At 40.5% G+C, this 20,336-nt stretch overlaps 1 protein-coding gene across 2 annotated transcripts in view; it reads left to right on the forward strand.

Moving 5' to 3' along the window:
• LOC122825243 (hormonally up-regulated neu tumor-associated kinase homolog) overlaps nucleotides 1-20,336 on the forward strand; it is a 128,763-nt gene that overhangs the window by 20,280 nt on the left and 88,147 nt on the right. For both annotated transcript variants that reach the window (XM_044106494.1, XM_044106495.1), the window contains exon 2: nucleotides 1,078-1,250. The gene's annotated coding sequence lies outside the window, so the exon portion shown is untranslated. The remainder of the gene's footprint in view (nucleotides 1-1,077; nucleotides 1,251-20,336) is intronic.

Below are 20,336 nucleotides of genomic sequence, written 5' to 3' on the forward strand. Positions count from 1 at the left end.
TTTTGAAATAACCATTAAAAACAGGCAAAGGTTTTGTAAAATTAGAATTTAGAATCTATTTTCTGTCATTGTTATGATTATCATGCAGTTATACTAAATAATTGTATTTATTTATTGATACTGAGATGCAAATAGTAGTAGAAGATACATTTTATGTGGCTGCGTAGCAAGTTAGCAGAGGAGCGTTCAAGGCACAAGTAAACAAATCTGCTGCCACGGGCCTCCAAACCAGCAGGGGGACCCCAAGTGCACTTTGCCTCTTACATAAAATGTTGCGTAGTGTTGAATTATTGGCGTCTTCAGGTAAAATGTGACACTTTTTTTTTTTTTTGCTTCTTTCTCTTTTTTGTTTCAGCCTAATAGATGTGGAAATGTGGTCGCTTTGGTCTGAAAATAGTCCCGTACCAGGGCAAATACAAACCACAGTTAATAGTGTATAAACTCTCTTAAGCCTTATGTGTTATAGTGTTGGTAATTTAGTGCTTGAAACTCCATTCCTGTCTGCACTGCAAATCTGTTGAAAGGTTGCCTGCAGCAAAATCCAGCCGATCTGCCAGCAAGACCGAACACAGAGTAAAAAATAATCAGACTTTAAGGTGTAGATTGAATAAAAAAGTCTTGATTTTGACCTCAGATTGTCTCTTTGCACTGACCCACTAGAGCAGGGGTGGGCACTCCTGGTCCTCGAGGGCCGGTGTCCTGCAACTTTTAGATGTATCTCTACTTCAACACACCTGAGTCAAATAATGAGGTCATTAGCAGGACTCTGGAGAACCTGACTGCACTTGGGAGGTGATTCAGCTCTTGGATTCAGGTGTGTTGGATCAGGGAGACATCTAAGAGTTGCAGGACACCGGCCCTCCAGGACCAGGGTTGGCCACCCCTGCACTAGAGGCTTGACTGACACACGGTTAGCACAACAAGTTTGTACCGCGGCAGCCACCCACACCCATACGGTGCTTCTGCGATTGTGTGAGATTGACACACAGTAAAGTTTTACAGGTGCGCTGAAGCGGGTAATTTGCCTGTTAGCTGTGACTAATGAAATCTCCACTGCTGTGCCCTCAACTGCTGCAGGGGCAGAGGCCACTTTCCTGTTTGGATAGGCAACGCTTTAAAGCAGAGCGAAGGGGAGCCTGCTTTTACGTGGGTGTGCGACAGGGAGCCTACAGCAGGGCTTCAACCGTACAGGACGGAAGAAGGGAGAGTGAGCAGAGTGGAGGAAACTACAGTAAGAAGTCGGTGCGCAGGTCTGTGACTTGATGGCTTTAGTTTTTACTGAACTCACTGAATGATAAATGTGCTTATTAATGCCAAAGAATATTAGTAATTTAGATCAAAATTCCCCCGTCGGAAAGTCAAGAAATGGTAGCCGAAATAGTCAGAAGTAAACATACTTTATCTCCAAAATACGCGATTATAAGCAAAAACAATTCTGTTTATTCTCTAATCAACAAACTCTCTAAACACTCAGAAACTAAGTAAAAATGAAAGAATGTCAGCTAATGGACAACCAGAAGCATACAAATAAGAACAAAAACAACAACAAGTGATGCAATGATGTCACCAGTACAGTATTATTTACGTTTTACAGTGTTTTAATGTTTCCAATACCCAGAGGTAAATTATTAAAGGGGTAGTTTAGGTTTTTTGAATCAAGATTCTTCTAAAACGTCATAAGCGGTAGATAACTCTATTGGTGACTTTATTTGGTCGTGGCTGCATTTCTGATTGGAACGGGAAATTCTGACTTCTGGGCAAACAGAGGATGCACCATTATTAGCTCTTAGATGATAAAGCAAATGGCTTAAGCCAGAGGTCTCAAACTCCAGTCCTCCAGTCCTCCAGTCGCTGTCCTGCAGTTTTTAGATGTGCCACAGGAACAAAACACTGGAATGAAATGGCTTAATGACCTCCTCCTTGTGTAGATCAGTTCTCCAGAGCCTTAATGACCTAATTATTCTATTCAGGTGGTGCAGCAGAGGCACATCTAACAGTTGCAGGACTGCTGCCCTCCAGGACTGGAGTTTGACTCCCCTGGTTTAAACTATAGTGGCCCAAGACCAAAGCAGATTTTGCACAGGCCCAAACAACTCCAGTATCAAAAATGTCACGTTGATTTATGCAAACACAGTTTTGTAAAACCATGGATTGGATTGTAGCCAATGGTTATTTAAGCAGGAAATGGAGGTTGGAGGTGGTGCACAACCATTGATTGTTATTTTTTTCTTGTTATTTATCCATTCATGTACATAGAATGGAACGTGAAAACCACTGTCTCTTGGTTTTATATGAGACGTTTCATCTGGCCAGAAAAAACTTTACGTTTTGTTCCCAGTTGCTGTTTCACACAGGACGATTATTGGTGTTGCACTGCCTCCTACCACCGCTTACCGCGCAAACAATCATCAGTCTCCATTTAAATAATCATCTTGCTGCAGTGTATAGGTTTGCCAAATAGTGTCTGGATAAAAAAAAAAAAAACGGGTCAGACTTGTTTAGCTTCAGGCTTCAAGAAGAGCTAATCTGGATTATAATTGTCTTTCTTTCCGTACTCAGAATCCGGATATTCCAGGACCAGCTGGAAACACAGCAGTAATGATTTTAGAGTTCTGACTGAAAACCTTGGAGGTCTCCAAGCAGCCTTGAGATGAGACTCAAAATGGTTGCAACACATGCTAAGCATAATGAAATGTACGTCCCTTGTAGAGTTTGGAAGTCTAAAATGTAGGTCAATACTTTGTTTATTTTGCTAAGAGACAAGGCAAAGTATGTTTATTTGTACAGTAGTGTATCACATTTCAGCAACAACACAACTCAATGTGCTTACCGTAATAAAAAACATTTTAAAAAGTGAATAAATGAAAAGGAAAAAGGAAACAGAAAAGCAAAACTCATTGGTTTCCCTGGAACCTAGAACAGCTTGACTCGGGTGTAGCGTCCTTTCATTTCAGACAAATTAAATGTGTCCCTTCTACTAAATGAAGACACCAAAAACGGCTCTGCACTGCAGCTGACATATAAAGGTCTGAACTATCCCTTTAAAATAGTTCCCAGCGCTAAACACAGTGGCGATTGCTGTCAACATGGGCCACGGTGTCACCGCATCCGGGATGGATTCATGTTACCGCTCCGTCCGCACACTCACTCACTCGCGTCTTTTAAACATAGCAAGTGGCCAACAAGTGAATGTGTGTGTGTGTGTGTGTGTGTGTGTGCGGTGGGACGACAAGCCCCCCCAAGGAGAGCTGACGAAGGTCTGCACATGTGCATGCGTGTCACCTCTGACCTTCGCGCCACTTCGGGGCCTGGAATGCACTCGCGCGGTGGCACCCACAACCACACGCTAAGCACTGTTGCCTCTGCTGCCGACGGAGCCGCTCGGCCCCGCTGTGGAAACTGATTGATGATTGGCTGAAAGAGCAATCAGCAGAATGTATTGGGGAGGGCTGATTCCGACCTGTAACCCCTGAACCCTAGCGTCGGATGGTGGCACTGTCATGCTGATACATATGCTGCACAGAAGATTTTGAAATGAAAGGGGGGCCTGTTATGTAGTACTAGTAAATTTTAGTATGTATGTTTTGCACGTTTTTATACTTCCATCCAAGTGCTAAAGAAAACCCACACAGCCATTTTTTTGATAATACGTTAATGTCTTTTGGTGTCTGGAAGACGAGCCGTTTCAAAACCTCCTGATTAAGTCACAATCGATGGAGACTGTTACCTAGCAACCCAAGCGGACGTCTGCTTGCAACCGTTTGCATTTCATTTGAGCAGCTTTGTTCACTAGGATCAAATGAAACTGTTTTCTTTCGTAAACATGTGCATGTTTTGTGTAGCCCGTAGTCTCGAGGAAGAATCACCTTTAAGAAAGTTTTATAGAGTTTAGGCTCTCACGTATTCACTACAAGTTCTGCTTTGCATTTAAATAATCAAAAAACAAAATCAGCAGATCCTTCTAAGCTGGGAAACTCTTCCTGAGTGGATCACTCTTTTTTTGTTGTTGTTGTTTTCTGTGGTGTGTGAGGCGATACGGCATGGTGGGGGGCCGCACCGCCCCTCTAAGTGGTGTTAGGTGTTAAAGGCCACGTCCAAGTGAATGTAATGAGCTGGCAAGATGTTAGCTCCGGGGTGGCTCATTTCGTGCGTGTGTGTGTCCCTCGTGTCACCAACCTTTGTGACTTCTGCTTTAGTCATCACTAAAGAGATGCCACCTCCAGGAGACTAATTTGTTGCACCCCTTAGCAGCCATGTGCAAAGGAAGATCTTCTCCTACTGTACTTTTCCATATGTTCTCTAAACCACGTCTGCAGTTGGTTTTCGTTGCTGAAGATGAGAGCTCAGCCTTTCTTTGCTCGACAGAAAGGCTGAGCTCTCATCTTAGATGGAGTCCTAACTAACACTCATTTACCCCCTGAAGGAATCTGCTGAAAACCAATAACGAGTTGGCTTAGGGCCCTCGGTCTGAAAAGCCGACGTAAACACCATTCTTCTCTGTTTAATGAATACTGTAAGAGAATATTGTGTGACCTGTGGACGGAGGAACAGAGAGAGAAAGGCATAAGAACAAAGAAGGAAACCAACGAGAGGCAACGATGATGACGATGGAGCTTTACGATGTAAAAGTTCTGATGGGAAATTCAGATGGTGGATCTGAGGAACAAAGCAGATGTGTGTGTGTGTGTGTGTGTGTTTCAAATCTCTTTTTTTCTCCCCTTAGGAACAGTAATTGTGATCCATGCTCTGTTAAAAACTACAGTCTACTTGGACCAACATAAAGATATCTAACACACACACACACACACACACGCACGTCTTTGTCTTCATAAGGACTTTGCATTAACGTCCATTAATTTCTTTTTAATTCATTTCTGTAGCCCAACCCTGAACTTAACTCACACATAGTCCTAAACCTAAAAAAAACAAAACCACATTTCTTGTTATGGAGCTTTGGGCCCCATAAGAAGCAGTGTTGTATTTGTTGAAACAGTGGGCCTCACAAGACACACACGCACACACACGCACACACACGCCCACACACACACACACGCCCACACACACACGCACACAGTGGGGCAATGGAGACATCACACTGCCGCTGTCACTCTACCTGCCCTCGCAGCCTTTCTGTTCTGCTCCTCCACATCTGGATCATTTCCCGCCCTTTGTCCGTCTCCCCCCCCTTAAACTCCGTGCAATACGTCGGTTGGCCTCAGGGTGGAGCTCTTTCTAAAGTTGACAGACGCAGCTGTAATGTTGCACTTTTCACTTCGCTCTGACTTAACAACCACTTAGAACTCTGTGAAATTTGTGGGAAAACGAGATAAAAATGTTTCTGTTTGAGGCTGATAATCTGCAGCTGTTGGAAAGTTTTATGAAATCCTTTGAAAAATAAATGAATAAATAAATGAAATAAAATATAAAACAAACCTTGGCTCATAGGTAAAAAGAAAGTTCTTTTATACACTTCATAAAAGTGAATGTTTTGGATATCAAAGCTACTAAAAATGCTTGCAAAAACGCTTCTGTGTGTTCCTTTTTTAAAAAAGAATTGTTATTTTACGTATCCCATCTTCTAGTGGGGGAGAGAAAAAAGTTTTCAACATCCTGGAGAGCAGCTGTTATTCAGGAGCTGCTCCTTTTATTCAGCAGGAACGTCTTATTCATCACTGTAGAATATGTTTTTATGGTGCGATAATGAAAACAAGTGCTCACAAATCCAAACAGCTGCCTTTTGGTGTGTAGCTACATGAAAATATTACCTAGAAGACTTTTTAGGTACTTTCCAAAATTTACCTTCAGTATATCAACAATAAGTCTGTGTTATGTTGCTTAACAAGAATGAAGAAATTCTATATGAACAAGGGTATGGATGTTAAATTATTTTTGAAAATTCTCAATTCTACAACATACAATAGTAACATTTAAAAAACAAACAAAAAAACAACAACATCCTTAGCAACTATCGGCTTAAAAAAACCCAATAAAGTGTGACTTAAGCCTAAAATGTTACTGAAATATTAATAAACGTTTGAAATCCGTGGGAACACAGCACCTCGTAAACAGTTTTCCTGACAGTCTTATCTCATGTTGATAGTTAGAAAAAAACAACAAAAAAAACTTCTTCCAAGACCTTCTCAAGCAACTTTGACATTAGCGCTGTCCTTGAGCTGTATGCTAACGTCTTTTTGTTGTAAATAAGGCCATAAGGTCATTGTGCAACTCGGTATGTTCTGTTCAATTGTCAACAAATATCTAGGTAGAATTAAACTCGAGTAGTCTTAATCAAGTTGAATTTGAAAGCCTTCAAGACGTCGTTTTTGCAGTGCGCCGACGAGCTAGGCCTCTCCTAGGAACATCTAACTTTGTAATTATTTCCCCCATTTTAGCCTAATTTTGCACTTAAATAAACCAGGGTGGTTATCCGTGGACTTGATGACTGCTAAATGTGGTTTCATGTTTTAGTTTTGAGAAGCACAGTAAAAAGCCGACCTATTTAAGGCCAATCTCGGTTCTGTCTGTTCATTAAACTCCCAACAGAAAGTCGACTCGCTTTGAAGAGGAGGCCGTTAAAATGTTTGGGATATTTCCTCCGCATTTGCTTGCGAAAATAACCGAACCCCAAAACCGCAGTCGGCATAAAGCTTCGCCCTCGAGAAAGCATGAAAACTTTTTGAAGCGACGTGGAAGGAAACAATCAAGATAAATCCGAAGCCCACTGGGCTGCAGGCACTCACACTTACACTCGATGCCGTTTGACGGGGATTTTATAATGAGCTGCATTTCGCGTTTTATGTCCATGTAGACATTGTAACCACAAGGACGGGAGGGGGGGGGAAGGAAATAAATAAATAAACCGAATGCTATTTTGATTGTCAGCACATTTCAGCGTGTCTCTGCCCAATAAGGAAATGGTCATCGCACTCAACATATTATGGATTTTAAGAGGCCGGGAGAATGATTTAATTGTTTTTGGTTTCATGTGGTTCTTCTAATGTGATGATTTGGACTTTGTAGATTTGCGGACTTTAAATTTGTTTATTTTGTTAAATAAATGAGAGAGAGAGAGAGAGAAAAAAAAAAAAGAAAACTGTTTCCCTCTGCACGCAGCATCACTTTGTGCACAAGCAGATACATTCCTCCGTGTCAGTGAAGGGAGAAGAATAGCTCAGCCGTGTGACAACTATATATATATATATATATATATATATATTGAAGTGGACATGGTGACAGATGTCTGTTTGTAGCAGGCCGAACACAGAAACCTCCTTTTAAATTAAATGTAATCATATTAAATAGATTAAAATACAAGTAGCTTTTAAAACCAGCAGCCTTTAGGCAAGTATTTAGCAACTTCTTGCTAAGTTTTACTGCGTTAAAACTGCTTCTTAATTGGTCTGATGTAATATTCTAATCTAAAATGTTGTGTTTTTGTCGGCTTAAAGTGGAAAATGATGAAAGTCTGAAAACATCCATCTGTTTCTTAGTGATTTGAGTTACAGAGACGAATAAACATTTCAATATTCTCCTAATTTATTGCTTATGTCTGTATATGTTGGCACCATTTGTTGGAACATAGATAAATACATCCAGAAATAATTAGCATGTCATTAAGCAATTTTATCCTGTAGGAATTTTCCCCTTAATTAATAAAAATATTGTCTATATTTGACAGACAAATAATAATAATAATAATAATAATAATAATAAGTGGGAGTGCTCTCTAAAGATACATAATAGTTTAGAATTCAATTTTTAATTATTCCATTAAAAGTTGAATAAACCATTAAAAATAGAGGTGCAAATATGGAAGGTATGAGAAATTGTATTAATGACGGCACAATTAGAAAACAGTCAACAAAGGGCAGCTTGTTTGCTCGGGTGGCCAGTAGAAAGTTTGCTTTTATGCCAAATATTTCAGCCTGACTTTGCATCTGAAAACATTGTGACCTTTGGAAAATGTCCAGGCGTTGGGCTGCAATGCAACGCAACGCAACGCGGCTGGTTTTAGAAACCGAAACCCAGCCGGTAAGCACAAACACAGCTGAGAAGCACGGAGGTGGAGGGCTGGTGACGTGGGCTCGGTTTGCCTCAGAGAACCTCAGTTCCTCGTCCTCACTAAGACTTTTGTAATAGAAAAAAACAACAACATTTTTTCCCCTCACCATAACCTTACACCATATACATATTTTCAGTTACATTTATGTCGCATTGTTTTTTATGATCTCAGTTTCTGTTTTCATCTGTGTTGTTTTGAACAGCATTCTGGTCCGTGGCGATTGATTCAAACATTCCGTTTTTGTACGATTGGTGAATTATGGCAGGTGTAGTATGGAAATATAGTGTTTCTACCTGACAACGTCACAGATGAAACTGTAAAGTCACTTAGTTGGTTCATTCATACCAAAACGTCATTCAGAATATGTTTGTTTTTGTGGATAAGATCCATTTACTCTTCCAGCTGAGGACTGAATCTTTTGAGGATCTGTACACTGAAAAAGGAGAATGGAGCTCCAACTTGATTTAAGTTCATTTGTTTCATATAATCAAAATTAAGTCTGTCAAACTTACTTAATCCTTTTTATTTGCATAACATGACAGCTTCATAAACTTAACATGTTGACTTGGATGAACTTAATTAGTTTAAAGTAACTCAGTTTTGTCTTCAAGTTGGCTCACCTGTTTTCTGTTTTTCCAGTGTAACCAGCAGCTGTCCCCCTGCAACAGTTCTTTCCTCTCAACAGTTCTGCTTCTCAAAAACTCGCCTCTGTTGCAGCTTCAAATGACTGATACTTTGACCTCAACAAAACTGAGCCATAAAGCCGTTTCCCTCCCATAGGTGCCGTTTCAACGCTTTTCAGTGCCGGTGGCCGTATTTGCCTCAGTTTTTTTTTTTTTTCTCCTGTCGGTAGATTTACAGCTGCAGGATTTCTCTGCAATTCATCATTCATCATTCTGCCAGCTGCATCAGGCCTCGTTGGAGCAAAGCGTGGCGATTGCTCGGTTATGTCGATGGCGGAGATGGTCAAGCGTCGGGTTGTGATTGACCAGTTGTTGATAAGCTGGCTGACATCAGACTGTGACATAATCGGTTGGCGCAGCGGCGCGCTGACGACGAAACCGGTCGAACAAAGAAGGACCTGACATACCTCCCACAGTCTGTAAAGGTTCTTGTCGTTGGAAAGAAAAAATATTTTTTTGACTTGTGTAAAAGAGAAAAAAAAAAACAGAAGGAGGACATGAGAACACTTTTTAAATAAAACAAAACCAATGTAACGATTGAAGTTTAGTAAAGGATGGAACAGCATATAACTTTAGGTAACACGGACGTTTGTAACGGATATGAACAGCTCTCACTTTACTCTAAAGCAGCTGCATCCAATGGGTGAAAGTACAAAAACATTTACGTACTTTTTTCTTTTTTAACTTCTTTTTAACCTACGCAACAATAATCTCGGCATGAACTACACTGTGTTCCATTATTATGCAATTTGGATTTAAGTATCAGAACGATTTAATTTTTTGTTTATGCTTTGGGCTGAAATCATGTGGAGAGAACCATTGGTCAATCCCTTCAGAGTCCTTGAAGGTCTGAAAATGACCTCAGCAAAGAATATGGACTTTCTGACTGATCACTTTCTTTCATGGTTCAAAAAGACGAGCCGAACCAAAATCATCTTCATGCTGCAAGGAATACCACTGTGTCATTGGCTGCTATGGGGAGAAACTCATGGTGTGGTCACCATGGTCCTCTGACCTCTGACCTCAACCCTATTGAGAACCTTCAGATTTTCCTCAAGCAGAAGATCTGAGGGTGGGATGCAGTTCATATCAAACAGCAGCTCTGGGAAGGTTTTCTGACATCCTGCAGAGAAATTCAAGCAGAAACTTTTCACAAACTCACAAGTTCAATGGATGAAGAATTGTGCTGTGATATCAAAGAAGGTTCTATGTTAACATGTAACTCGTCTGTTAAGATGTTTTTGATTGAAAAAGCTTTTGATTTCAGTGAATGTGAACACTTATTGCTGCACATTCAAAGAATGACCGTTTGCAGTTTTTATAATCCATAAAATGTTTAGAAAATCTGCTGTGCAAAATAATTTGGAACATTTTGAGTTTTTTATTTTTGAAAAAAATACTGTTCTCATGGGGAACTTTGTTCAGTAAAATTTGATTTATACTGTAATAGTTCATGACTTGAAAATTATACTGACCGTCATAATACATTACATAATAATTTGGAACACGGTTTATTTTAATTACTTTAATTGCCATTTATTTATATATTTTGTAGGAAGTAGATCACAGATCCGAAGCATCAAATGGTTTTTGCATGTTTTCCTCACTAAATGACAATCTTCCAGGCTTCAGTGAAGAAAACTGAAAACAAATATTTAGTCTATTCTAAAAAAAAGAAGAAAAAGAGAATAGAATATAAGTCAGTCTTCATTTGAAAGTCAGTCTTTCAAATGACTGACTTTTGAAGGGCAATTATTTATTTACTTAGGTAATTATTTATTGCTCTATTTAGGTTTTAAAAGAGCAATTAAAGGCAGATTTTGGTGTACGTACTTTAAAAACCTTTATGACCTAAATTTAAAATCTCGGTCTGGATATTTTTGCTTGTTTTAATTGTACGCAGTTCTTTAAATGTCCTGTGAGAAAACAATATCTAGCGAGTTATTTTTGCAATTTACCGTCTATTAATCTAAATTAATCCTCAGATTAATTTCACTGCCTGCTACGGCGGGGGGTGAAATGGCAGCAATAACCAGATATTGGCTGGAAAGCGCAACGTCTCCCCTTTCAAAAACCGTTGGATTTTTTTCAGATTGCGCAAGGTGTGGCGGAATTACAGTCCTGCAAAGTTGGCCGGATCGTCGCCGCTACATTTAGGACCTAAAGGTATAAAGTCAGTCAGCAGATGTGGTTCTCTTATTTACCATGAAGATGGAAGGAAAGCGGACCGCTTGGAGACGATGGTCATTTTGTGTCACATCTAACATTTTCGTGAGTAGATTTGGCATTAAAAGTTGTAATTTTGTCCTAATTTATTCTTGAATTGTGGCCGCAAAACTTTATTACGGGGGATGCGAGTGGCTCGCGGGCCCCACTTTGAACATCCGTGATCCTGAAGTGTTTCACTGAAACGGTAAAAAGTAGAAGTAGCATATTAAATAGCTTGACCCGTCATTAAAAGCTCCGCACTCCAAAACGGTTGGATGCGTCTTTAGCTTATGACTATTTTCCTGGCCGCAGCTCTGCAGCTGAAAATTGGACAGTGAAGACTGAGATGCAGCAAAGTTTGAACGCCGACCAACATGCTGGTTGGGTTAGCCATAAACCGTTTTTATGCGTTGCTTTCCCTCCATGTAGTCAACGTTTGGACTTTATGTCATCTGCCAGAGAAGGCATTCATATGAGAGACTCTGAGTAAGGCTCAAAGGAATATTCATTCGTAAACGCAGAGGAACCAGTCGTTTTCTTTTATTGTCAGTAAAAGTGTCGGCCAGACGCGGGACACGCGTTGGTGCAACTACTTGGTTCATACGGTAAAGATTTTGTATATCATCGCTATAATGAAACACGGTGCTTTCAGTTCAGTTGGAAAAATATTTTATATATCCCACAGGGAAATTCAAGGTTGTTGTAGCTCATACCCAACCGTCTTCAGAGTCGTTGCGGATGGTAATGCTTTGGACTGGAAGGATCTCAGGCAGCAGTCAGTCTGAAAAGTCCTCTGACTGAACACGGTCGCTGTACGACAGTCTCAAGACGTCAGGGAAGCAGAGATGATCTGCTTCCAGATTAGCAGATCTGGAAGCTCTGCTAATCCACCTCCTTTGCTTTTGCCGATCAGCTTCAAATCCATGTCTGTTAGAAAAAGCCAGTCAGAGAGACATTGGAGTCAGAGCATGTGATTTTTTATTTTATTTTAATTTTTCTGTGGCCAGATTTCTCTTTATCGTGGATCAGAGACGATGGATGGAGGTGAGAAAAGAAATGGTCAGAAAAGTGGCCGCTGGCTGGAACCCTAAACGTTCAACCATAAACGTTCATCCAGGGCAAACAGTTTAGAAAACACAGACCTACAAGCCTGTAAGAATCTGTGGGAATGTGTTCAGATTTGCTCCAATCAGACTGAGCTTCTAGATCTAGAGGTGCAAAGCTGGACCAGACCGCAAAGTCTCTTTACTTTAGTCAGGGGGAGGACGGTTGACGGAAGCGTACTGGGGTTCTTGTAGACAGAATGAGAAAGGAGGAATACATTTTCGCCAAAAAAAAAAAACACTCTGAAATTTTCTCAAAAAAACGTGGACATTTGTGAGCCTCAAAAACAAAAATGTTTGCTTTTCGAAACTCTGAAATTTCTACGTCTAATTTTTTTTTTTTCCTAGAGAATGTTTCAGCTTAATCTCTAAATTATAATCTTCTCTCAGTGGATGGAATTCCCACACATGCACTCATGAGCAACAACAACACAGAAGGCATGTCTCCTCCTGGTGTTGCTGAGAACCACCAGATTATTTTATCAGGAGATACCAGCGCCGAGTGTGACCTCCAAATGTCTCTGTCTCCAGGAGGGCCGTCTCCCAAAAAAACCTCCCAGGATGCTGTCTTTCTCCATCTTCCTCTGTCGTCCTCTCGCTTTCTGTTAAAAAACAGAAAAAAAACACATTACAAGACATCCTAAAGTTAGTAAAACCCAGGCACATATGGGCAGCATGTGTTGGCGTACAGACGTGTGTGTCTGTTAGCCGACTCGGGGAGCAACATGCCGTCCTACGCTATCGTGATCGGCGGTCTCGCATGCTTTGCGTCAACGTTTCTACAGACGACCTTTTGAAATGACGTCAAGATTGTGGGATCAGGGGTGAGAGGAGCCGTGTCCAAACGGGGAGATAGTATCGGGTGAAAAAGCCAGATCCCAAAAGGAAATCCGCGCGCAGAGAATTCAAATAAATGTTGAAATGGCAAAAGCTTTTCGGCTGATTTGTTCTTTTAAAAAGCTTGTAACCCGGGCCCCACGCTGAAAAGTGAAACGTTGAGGCAAAAGGTCACATTTTGATCATGAAATGTTAAAATGAGTAGAAGGAAAACTAGAGTTTCAGTTTGAGTGAAGAGTGATGTAGGCTAAAGCCATAAACACAACTCATATTTCCTCTTGTAACCCAGGTGGTGACAAAAAGATTTAAAAAAACTTAACAAAACAGAAAACCAGACTGGATCCTCTGGGTTAGTTTCAACTGAAAGTAAAAACTACACAGACGTAAATCGATATGATGTCTGTTATGTTGAAAATATGTATATATACAGTACAGACCAAAAGTTTGGACACACTTTCTAATTGAATTCAATGAGAAGGTGTGTCCAAACTTTTGGTCTGTACTGTATGTATATATATATATATATATATATATATTTTTTTTTTTTTTTTGCTTGTGAAGTAGACGGCGGTTTAGGCGCCCGGTGACTCGTTATCAAATTTATGGAAACTGGAGCTGCCAGGCCCCATCTTTCTGCTGCTATGAGACAAGCAGTGAAAGAAATGCTGACAGCGAGATGGAGAGAGGCAGGGGATGGATGAAGGGAGGATGAGGAGAGGATGAAGGCAAACAGGGACCTCTGTGATAAAGACATTATTAATGATTTCGTCTCCCCGCCCTCGCCTTGTTTTTCCTCTTCCTTCTTCCTCTCGCTCGCCGACGCGGCCCGTTTGCCCTTTCCTCGCCGTGTTTTCTTAAGACACTGATACTCCCTGCTTCAAAGGCTACATGAGAACTTTTGCCACGTAAATGCACAGAGCTTGTATCTTCAAACACACACTGCACCCTTTCGCTTTTCCTCTCCTCCTCAGACTTTTGGGTTTCCCTCAAAAACAACCAATCGTAATGCCTACCTGTGATTTTAAAGACTCGTCACATGCATCCTCACAGGCATTCAAGCAACATTTGATTTGCTCAAGGACACTTTTATGCGGTACTTTTTCCAAGAAAAGATAAAACAATGGCTAAAGATAACATTACAGCCCTAACCCTTGTTTTCAAAACTAACCCAATGATCCAAATTGACCAATTTTGTGCTAATCAGCTCAGAGGAGGTCAAAACTGTAAATATAAAATCAATCAATCAATCAAAATTATTAATGGAGTGATTTGCAACATCCAAAAGACGATCAAAGTGTTTTAGACCAAAATGAAAACGAAAATAATAAAACAGAACAAAAAGACTTTAAAATCTTTTTTTATATTATGTCAAAAAAAACATGGAAGAGACATAAATAGTAATTAAAATGCATACCAGATCGTTACAGAGTTTGAAGAACTTATTTTTCATTACATGCAGAATTAAAATAGAGTGTAAATTGGGGGGAGGCTTGTTTTACATCCTGGGAGCAGCAATGGCAAACAAATTGGTCCCCTCACTATTTGCACCTTGACTTTGGTGCTTCTTCAGTCCAAAGTTGTTGTTTTTGGAGTTTGATCGACCGTTCAGAATTGGCTACCTTCAGCCAGAAAATACAACAACATCAACATTTACTGTTTTGAATTTCTCCGTTTTATCAGAAAAGCTTCTATCTTATGCTTGTGCGTGGAAATTGAAATGCGTGTCCATAAATATACAGCTCTATCTCTGTGTGGGACGACAGTGACACATGTTGCGAGTGATAATTGATGCTCTTGGCTGCAGGCGGCGCAGATTCTGAGTCCAGAGCTTGTGACAGAGACACGGGACAGAGACGCCGCTGGTCTCTTCTCACCCACTCTGACACCCTGAGTCCCGATAAGAGCCTGCAGGCCTCCTGTTTGGAAACACAAGATATGACATGCAGGTGTTTAACTTTGACACTTGCACAGTAGCTGAGGCTATTATGATGGTACTGGTTAAGTGTGACACCTAGCAAATATTACCACTGCAGGAACATTATTTGGAGGAAAAGGCTTGTGAAAAACACCTTCAGTAAGAATGAAAAATAAACTTTGTGTGGTAGAGAGTATACAGATGAATATACTAGTATTCTATATTTTCATTTATAAAAAGATGAGACAAGTAGGTCGATGCACCCAAAATACTTTAAGCTACATAAAAATTACAGTTTACACTGATTGTCTGCTAGCATTTGCTAAACAAAATTATTATTATGTCAATATTAACAAAAAGCTGTAGGTCTAAAAGATCAGTCTTTCCATTTGTCTTTTATGTTTCAATGCATCATACTAACATATTTAGTGCTGTTTACATTCAGTACACATTTTCCAAACCAATACAGATTGCACCATGCGAGCACACCTCCAAATTGCACCTCGACTTGGTTGTGCTGGTTGCTGGGAGACTGAAAGTAGCTATGATCTTTTTAGGTAGCATTTTGAATGTTTCACACACCTCTGAGACGGCTAAAAATAAAGCTTCAGCATTGCTATTAACCCTTTGGGTGATGAGGAGCAAGTGTGTGACAGGGCTCATAATAATTGATAAGTGCAAATCAAAGCCTGTCATGCAGATGAAAAAGGTCTGCAAATTGCATGAAGGTTCAGGAAAGGGCCTAGTTCAGACACAGTAACTATAATGGCAGCACCTACCCGGACGGTACCTGGGATGTAGCAGGACCACGACGCCCTTTGGCACTGAGACACATTCAAATGCTTGCGGAGTGTGAGGTAGGCGTAACTGTCTGTGAATAAGTTTCCTCACATGCGCTCAACTCTGTCTCCATGCTTGTTTGAGCTGCGGTCTGCTTCAAAGAATCAGTGCACACTGGCATGAATGTTATGAAGTCATGAAATGAATGTAATCTCCACAAAAATGTGGACCCCCGCCTCTTTGCGGTTTAGTGTTCACAGACTCACCTAGTAGTGGAATCTTTCGTAGAATGTAACTCCAAGTACGGCATTTTTCGTAGCGCGTATCTAAGATATTTTGAAAGAAAATTCTGCTTGGGAAGCTGAAATAGGCGCATCGCTACTTAGCATGCTATTTAGCATGCTATAGGCATCCTTGTCTATACTCACAAGAGCAAAGACGAGCAGGATCGTAAATGTTAGCTTCTGCTCTAATGCTAAAATGGTTTCCACAATGCGTACTAGTACATATTGAGGTATTCTATGTGTCTTAACTATTGAAACAGGCAGTCATGATTGTTTAAGGAAGGGGTCTGAAGTATTTGAGTATTTTAGCTAGTCATGGGTAGCTGTAGACCCTAACCCCTCCCTATACCAGAGTGTACACTGTATGTAGAGAATATCTTTAAAATCCCATAAAGGAGTTCTTTAAAGTGAAATATTGCCTTAAGGTGAAATAGACATTTTTTGTTTCAGTAATATTTCAGTACAGTAAGAGTGTTGGAAAAAGAAGCTGCATTTCCTGTACGTTTTAAGGTTGTGTGTTGGGGCTCTTGGGCCTTAACCCTCTACTGGTCAAACCATGTGGGTGTTACCTGATGTCCAGCTGAAGGTGGTTATATCAAAGTTCCTCCCTCAGAGAGCACTTCCTGCACACTGTAAATCTCTCTAATAAGGGCCAGGCCTCTGGCAAATGGCCTTTGTTTTGCCATTAGCCGATAAATAACGACAGCCTCACTCGTCGGACAGAGTTTGGGATGAAACGCAATCGCAGGAGTTGGAGCTGGTAACTTAGCGTACTCCTGGACGTGGAATGCCTTATTTGATATCAGAGGGAGACTCTGAAGAAGATTAATGTGTGTATTTGTCTCTGTAATTTGGCGTAATTAAAAGGTCATAGATAGGATAAATGTTAGACTAAGGAGCGTGGCTGCTCTGTGTCTGGTTCTTTTCTCCGTTTCTGAGGTAATGACTGATTGCTGCTGGAGACGGGCCGTCTGACCGAATGTCCTCACCCCGGCAAGCTCATTAATTACTCACGTAAACAGGCGAGCTTCCTTATCGCTTATCTTTCCTGTGTATGAAGTTTGAAGTAGTTCACAGCTCTCGTTGGAGAGGGAGGATGAGAAAGAGGCAAGAGGGAGCTAGAGTGGAAGAGATTGAGATAGGGAGAGAGAGGACAAAGAGAGAGAGAGAGAGAACTGTTGAATTGCTGTAGCAAATTACTTTCAGGACGAGAGGAGGTGGCAGGGGGTCCAAGATCTGAGATCTCAACCTGCAGACTGTTTTCAGAAACCACGTGAAGGTCCGTCCTGTTGTAAGTTTTCCTCCATTTGAGGCGCTTTGTGACGCAAGGCTGACGCTCCGACTCTGCTTGGGGAAACAAAGGGCTGCATGCTGCGGGGTACAAATCCACGCGGGCAGGGTGTTGATCCGCTCCACCAGCACAGGAAGTCTTGGAGAGGAAGGTGAGCTTATGGTCCATCTCCAACTTCCTGCTCGGCTCAGAGGCGTTGTGCCCCATAAAGTTCGCCAAAGCCCCTCTTGTGTGCCCCTGCGTACCATTGGCTTTTATTAAATTAAGTACAGTTCCTGTGTTTTTGTTATCGCGCACCATAAAGCCGGTGCTCAATGGTACAACATCATGCGTGCTGTGAATGAACCAAAGTGTTGACAAAGCTTGTGGGCTATTTGGATAAGCTTTGAATTGGCTCAACAAAAACAAAAGACCCCAACAACATGGCAACGCTGATGGCAGTTTCTTGAGAAAAACCTAAACATTATGAACTTGATAGGCTGGTGTAGGTTCTCAGGAAGTGCAATGTGTTTATGCTGAGAAGAGGGAGATTCACGTTTTACCACGATTTAGGCGTATTTGTGCTCAGTGCTGAGGGGAAGAGTAGTCAAACTAGAGTTGCACGATAAAAGAGGATCAATCCATCAATCCCCACAACTATATCCAGGATAAACAAGAACATTTTAACGCGTCAGTCTCAGAGGAATATATAAAATGATGCCCACATGTGGTGATGAAGGCGACAACTATTTAACCTCCATTTTGACCAACGGCTGTAAAGTGTTTTGCATGTCGTGTGGTTAATTTAATCGATCCAAAGTATCATTTCAGGAGAATAAAGTATAATGGAATATAGTTTACTTTATTAACGTTTGTTTAACAACATCGTAAAATTCATATATTTACTTGGAGGAACTTAATTTGATCACATGTAACAAATTAACACCATTTTTATTTATTTTTTAGTTGAAACTCCTCTCTTGTTGAAAACCTAATTGTAAAAGCGAGTAATTTCCAAGCATCCAGCTGCAGATTCTTGATTCATATTCACAGTCAAGTTTTCTCAACCTTTTAAAACAAACAAACAAACAAACAAAAAAACATAAGTCTGTGAGATGAGGACATGTCAAATTAAAGACTCTCCTGGAGTCGCTCAAACTGAATCTCCCACCTTTAGCCAAACTCCAGGTATTTAATTAGGACATTTACAGCATAAAAGCCAATGATCCGTTAGGAACATCAGCCGGTTCTAACTTTGTGGAACTAATGCAGCTCGTATATCTCCATTGTGGATAAGTCTTCTGATCTGATTATCTCTTAAAAGCTAAATTTTCTCTTCGTCAAAGACATTTTCTAGGAGCTCCGATGCAGAACCAGGAATGTTTTTAGACCTTCCTAAAAGAATAATGACCCCCGTTTTACACGCATAAATCCTCCCCCCCTCTTCTCTTTCTCACAACCTCATAACCTCGCTTTTCATGACACACACACACACACGCACACGCACGCACACACACACAGATGTATTTGCCAATAGAAAGGTAATCATTCTGAATGTTTTGCCCATACTGCTGGCAGTTCCAATATATTGATTTCTTGTTATGTTTCTCTTCTTGCCCTTTTCAAAAATCATTGATTTTTTTTTGTTTTGTTTTTTTTGTTTTCTGATAAGGAATTGATATTTTGTATGATTCTTTTGTATGACTCAAAAATGCATTTATTAATCAGTTGTTATTTTTCTCCTTGCTGTTTTAGTTTAATATCAAACATGCAGTGACTTAAACTCCACTAAACAGAGTAATTATTTTCAAATAAATAATAACCCGTGTCTAATTGGTCTCACTGAAAAGACGGAAAAGTCTAATCCTTTCCAGATCAAAAAATAAATAACATATTAATCAGAAAATAGTCAGAAAATTGTTCTTTTATGAAGGCAAATGAGTCAGTTTTCAACAGAAATCTCCATAATTGCTTTCTTTAAATTTTTTAATGTGTAGTTTATTCTTAATAATAAAATTATTTTACCATTTTTATCAATACACAAAAATTAAAGCAGGTTTTATGGCTTTTCTGGGCCACGGATTTTTATTTTTTTATTTTTTATTTTTTTTTACATGAAAATTCTGAGATTTTTTTTTTTTTTTTTCTGGGCCATAATTTTTTTTTTTCAGTGGCCCTAATCCTCTTCCGTATACAACCAATCAATCAAGAAAAGTTTATTTATTTAGCCCATTTCAGCCACAAGGCAGGTCAAAGAGCTTTACATCTTAAAACCTCGCACACACAAAAATACAAAGTTATAGAATACACAATCAACAATTGCCGTTGTTACACATCAAAAATGTTTATTAATGTTTCTTACTTTACAAGCACTTTCAACTTGAAGATTTTGGCCAACATGACAAGTTTGAGGTGTTGTTTGACCTCACCCTGTTTCAGGCTGATGAGCGACTTTGTCTTTCATGATGCTGTTTGTTTGACTGGATTTTATTTAGGGGCATCAAAGCAACAGGGACTGAATGTAAATACAAACCATGCTATTCTTTTCTTTTTTTTTTTAAAGACATTTAAAACCGTTTGACGTCTTTCTTGAGTAAAGCGCTGTAGATTGCGGATCTCCCCCATCCGCCAGCCTAGCATAGTCACTTCTGATTGGCTCAGGAATGCAAGACGGCACGCTTGAATGTTTTTACGCCTCTTATCACGTCTGCTTCGTCACCTCTGCGCCTCCATACAGCAGCCTCACGGCGTCTGCCCCAACTTGTAGATTATCACCCGACGTGATATTTGGAGTCTTAATTCACCCAGCGGTTACAGGGTGTCAACGAGCGGCTTCCTGCTCTTTCAGGTGTACAGATGTTTGGGATTTGGCGCTTTCTCCTGTCAACACCCGATGAGGAACACAGATAAGGCCGTTATTTTTTATTTTATTTTTATTTTTTTCTCTCCCCGCCCCGCACACATCCCTCCACTTCCACGTCTCTTGTCGGCGATAAGAGACATGTCAGTGTTTACCCCCTGAACGACTTTATTATGACTGTGCCCCTACTACTCCAGCGGCGCTGCCGTGTTTTGTCGGAGCGGCTGCTGACAGACACGGACAGCAGGGCAGCACAGCAAGACGCGGGGCGCTCGAGGACGCGTGAGGACGCGCGCGCGCCCTGTGATGTGGGATTGTTTACTGGAGTAATGGG

This window comes from Gambusia affinis, linkage group LG22, assembly GCF_019740435.1.
Source record: "Gambusia affinis linkage group LG22, SWU_Gaff_1.0, whole genome shotgun sequence".
In the NCBI taxonomy this organism is placed as follows: Eukaryota; Metazoa; Chordata; class Actinopteri; order Cyprinodontiformes; family Poeciliidae; genus Gambusia; species Gambusia affinis.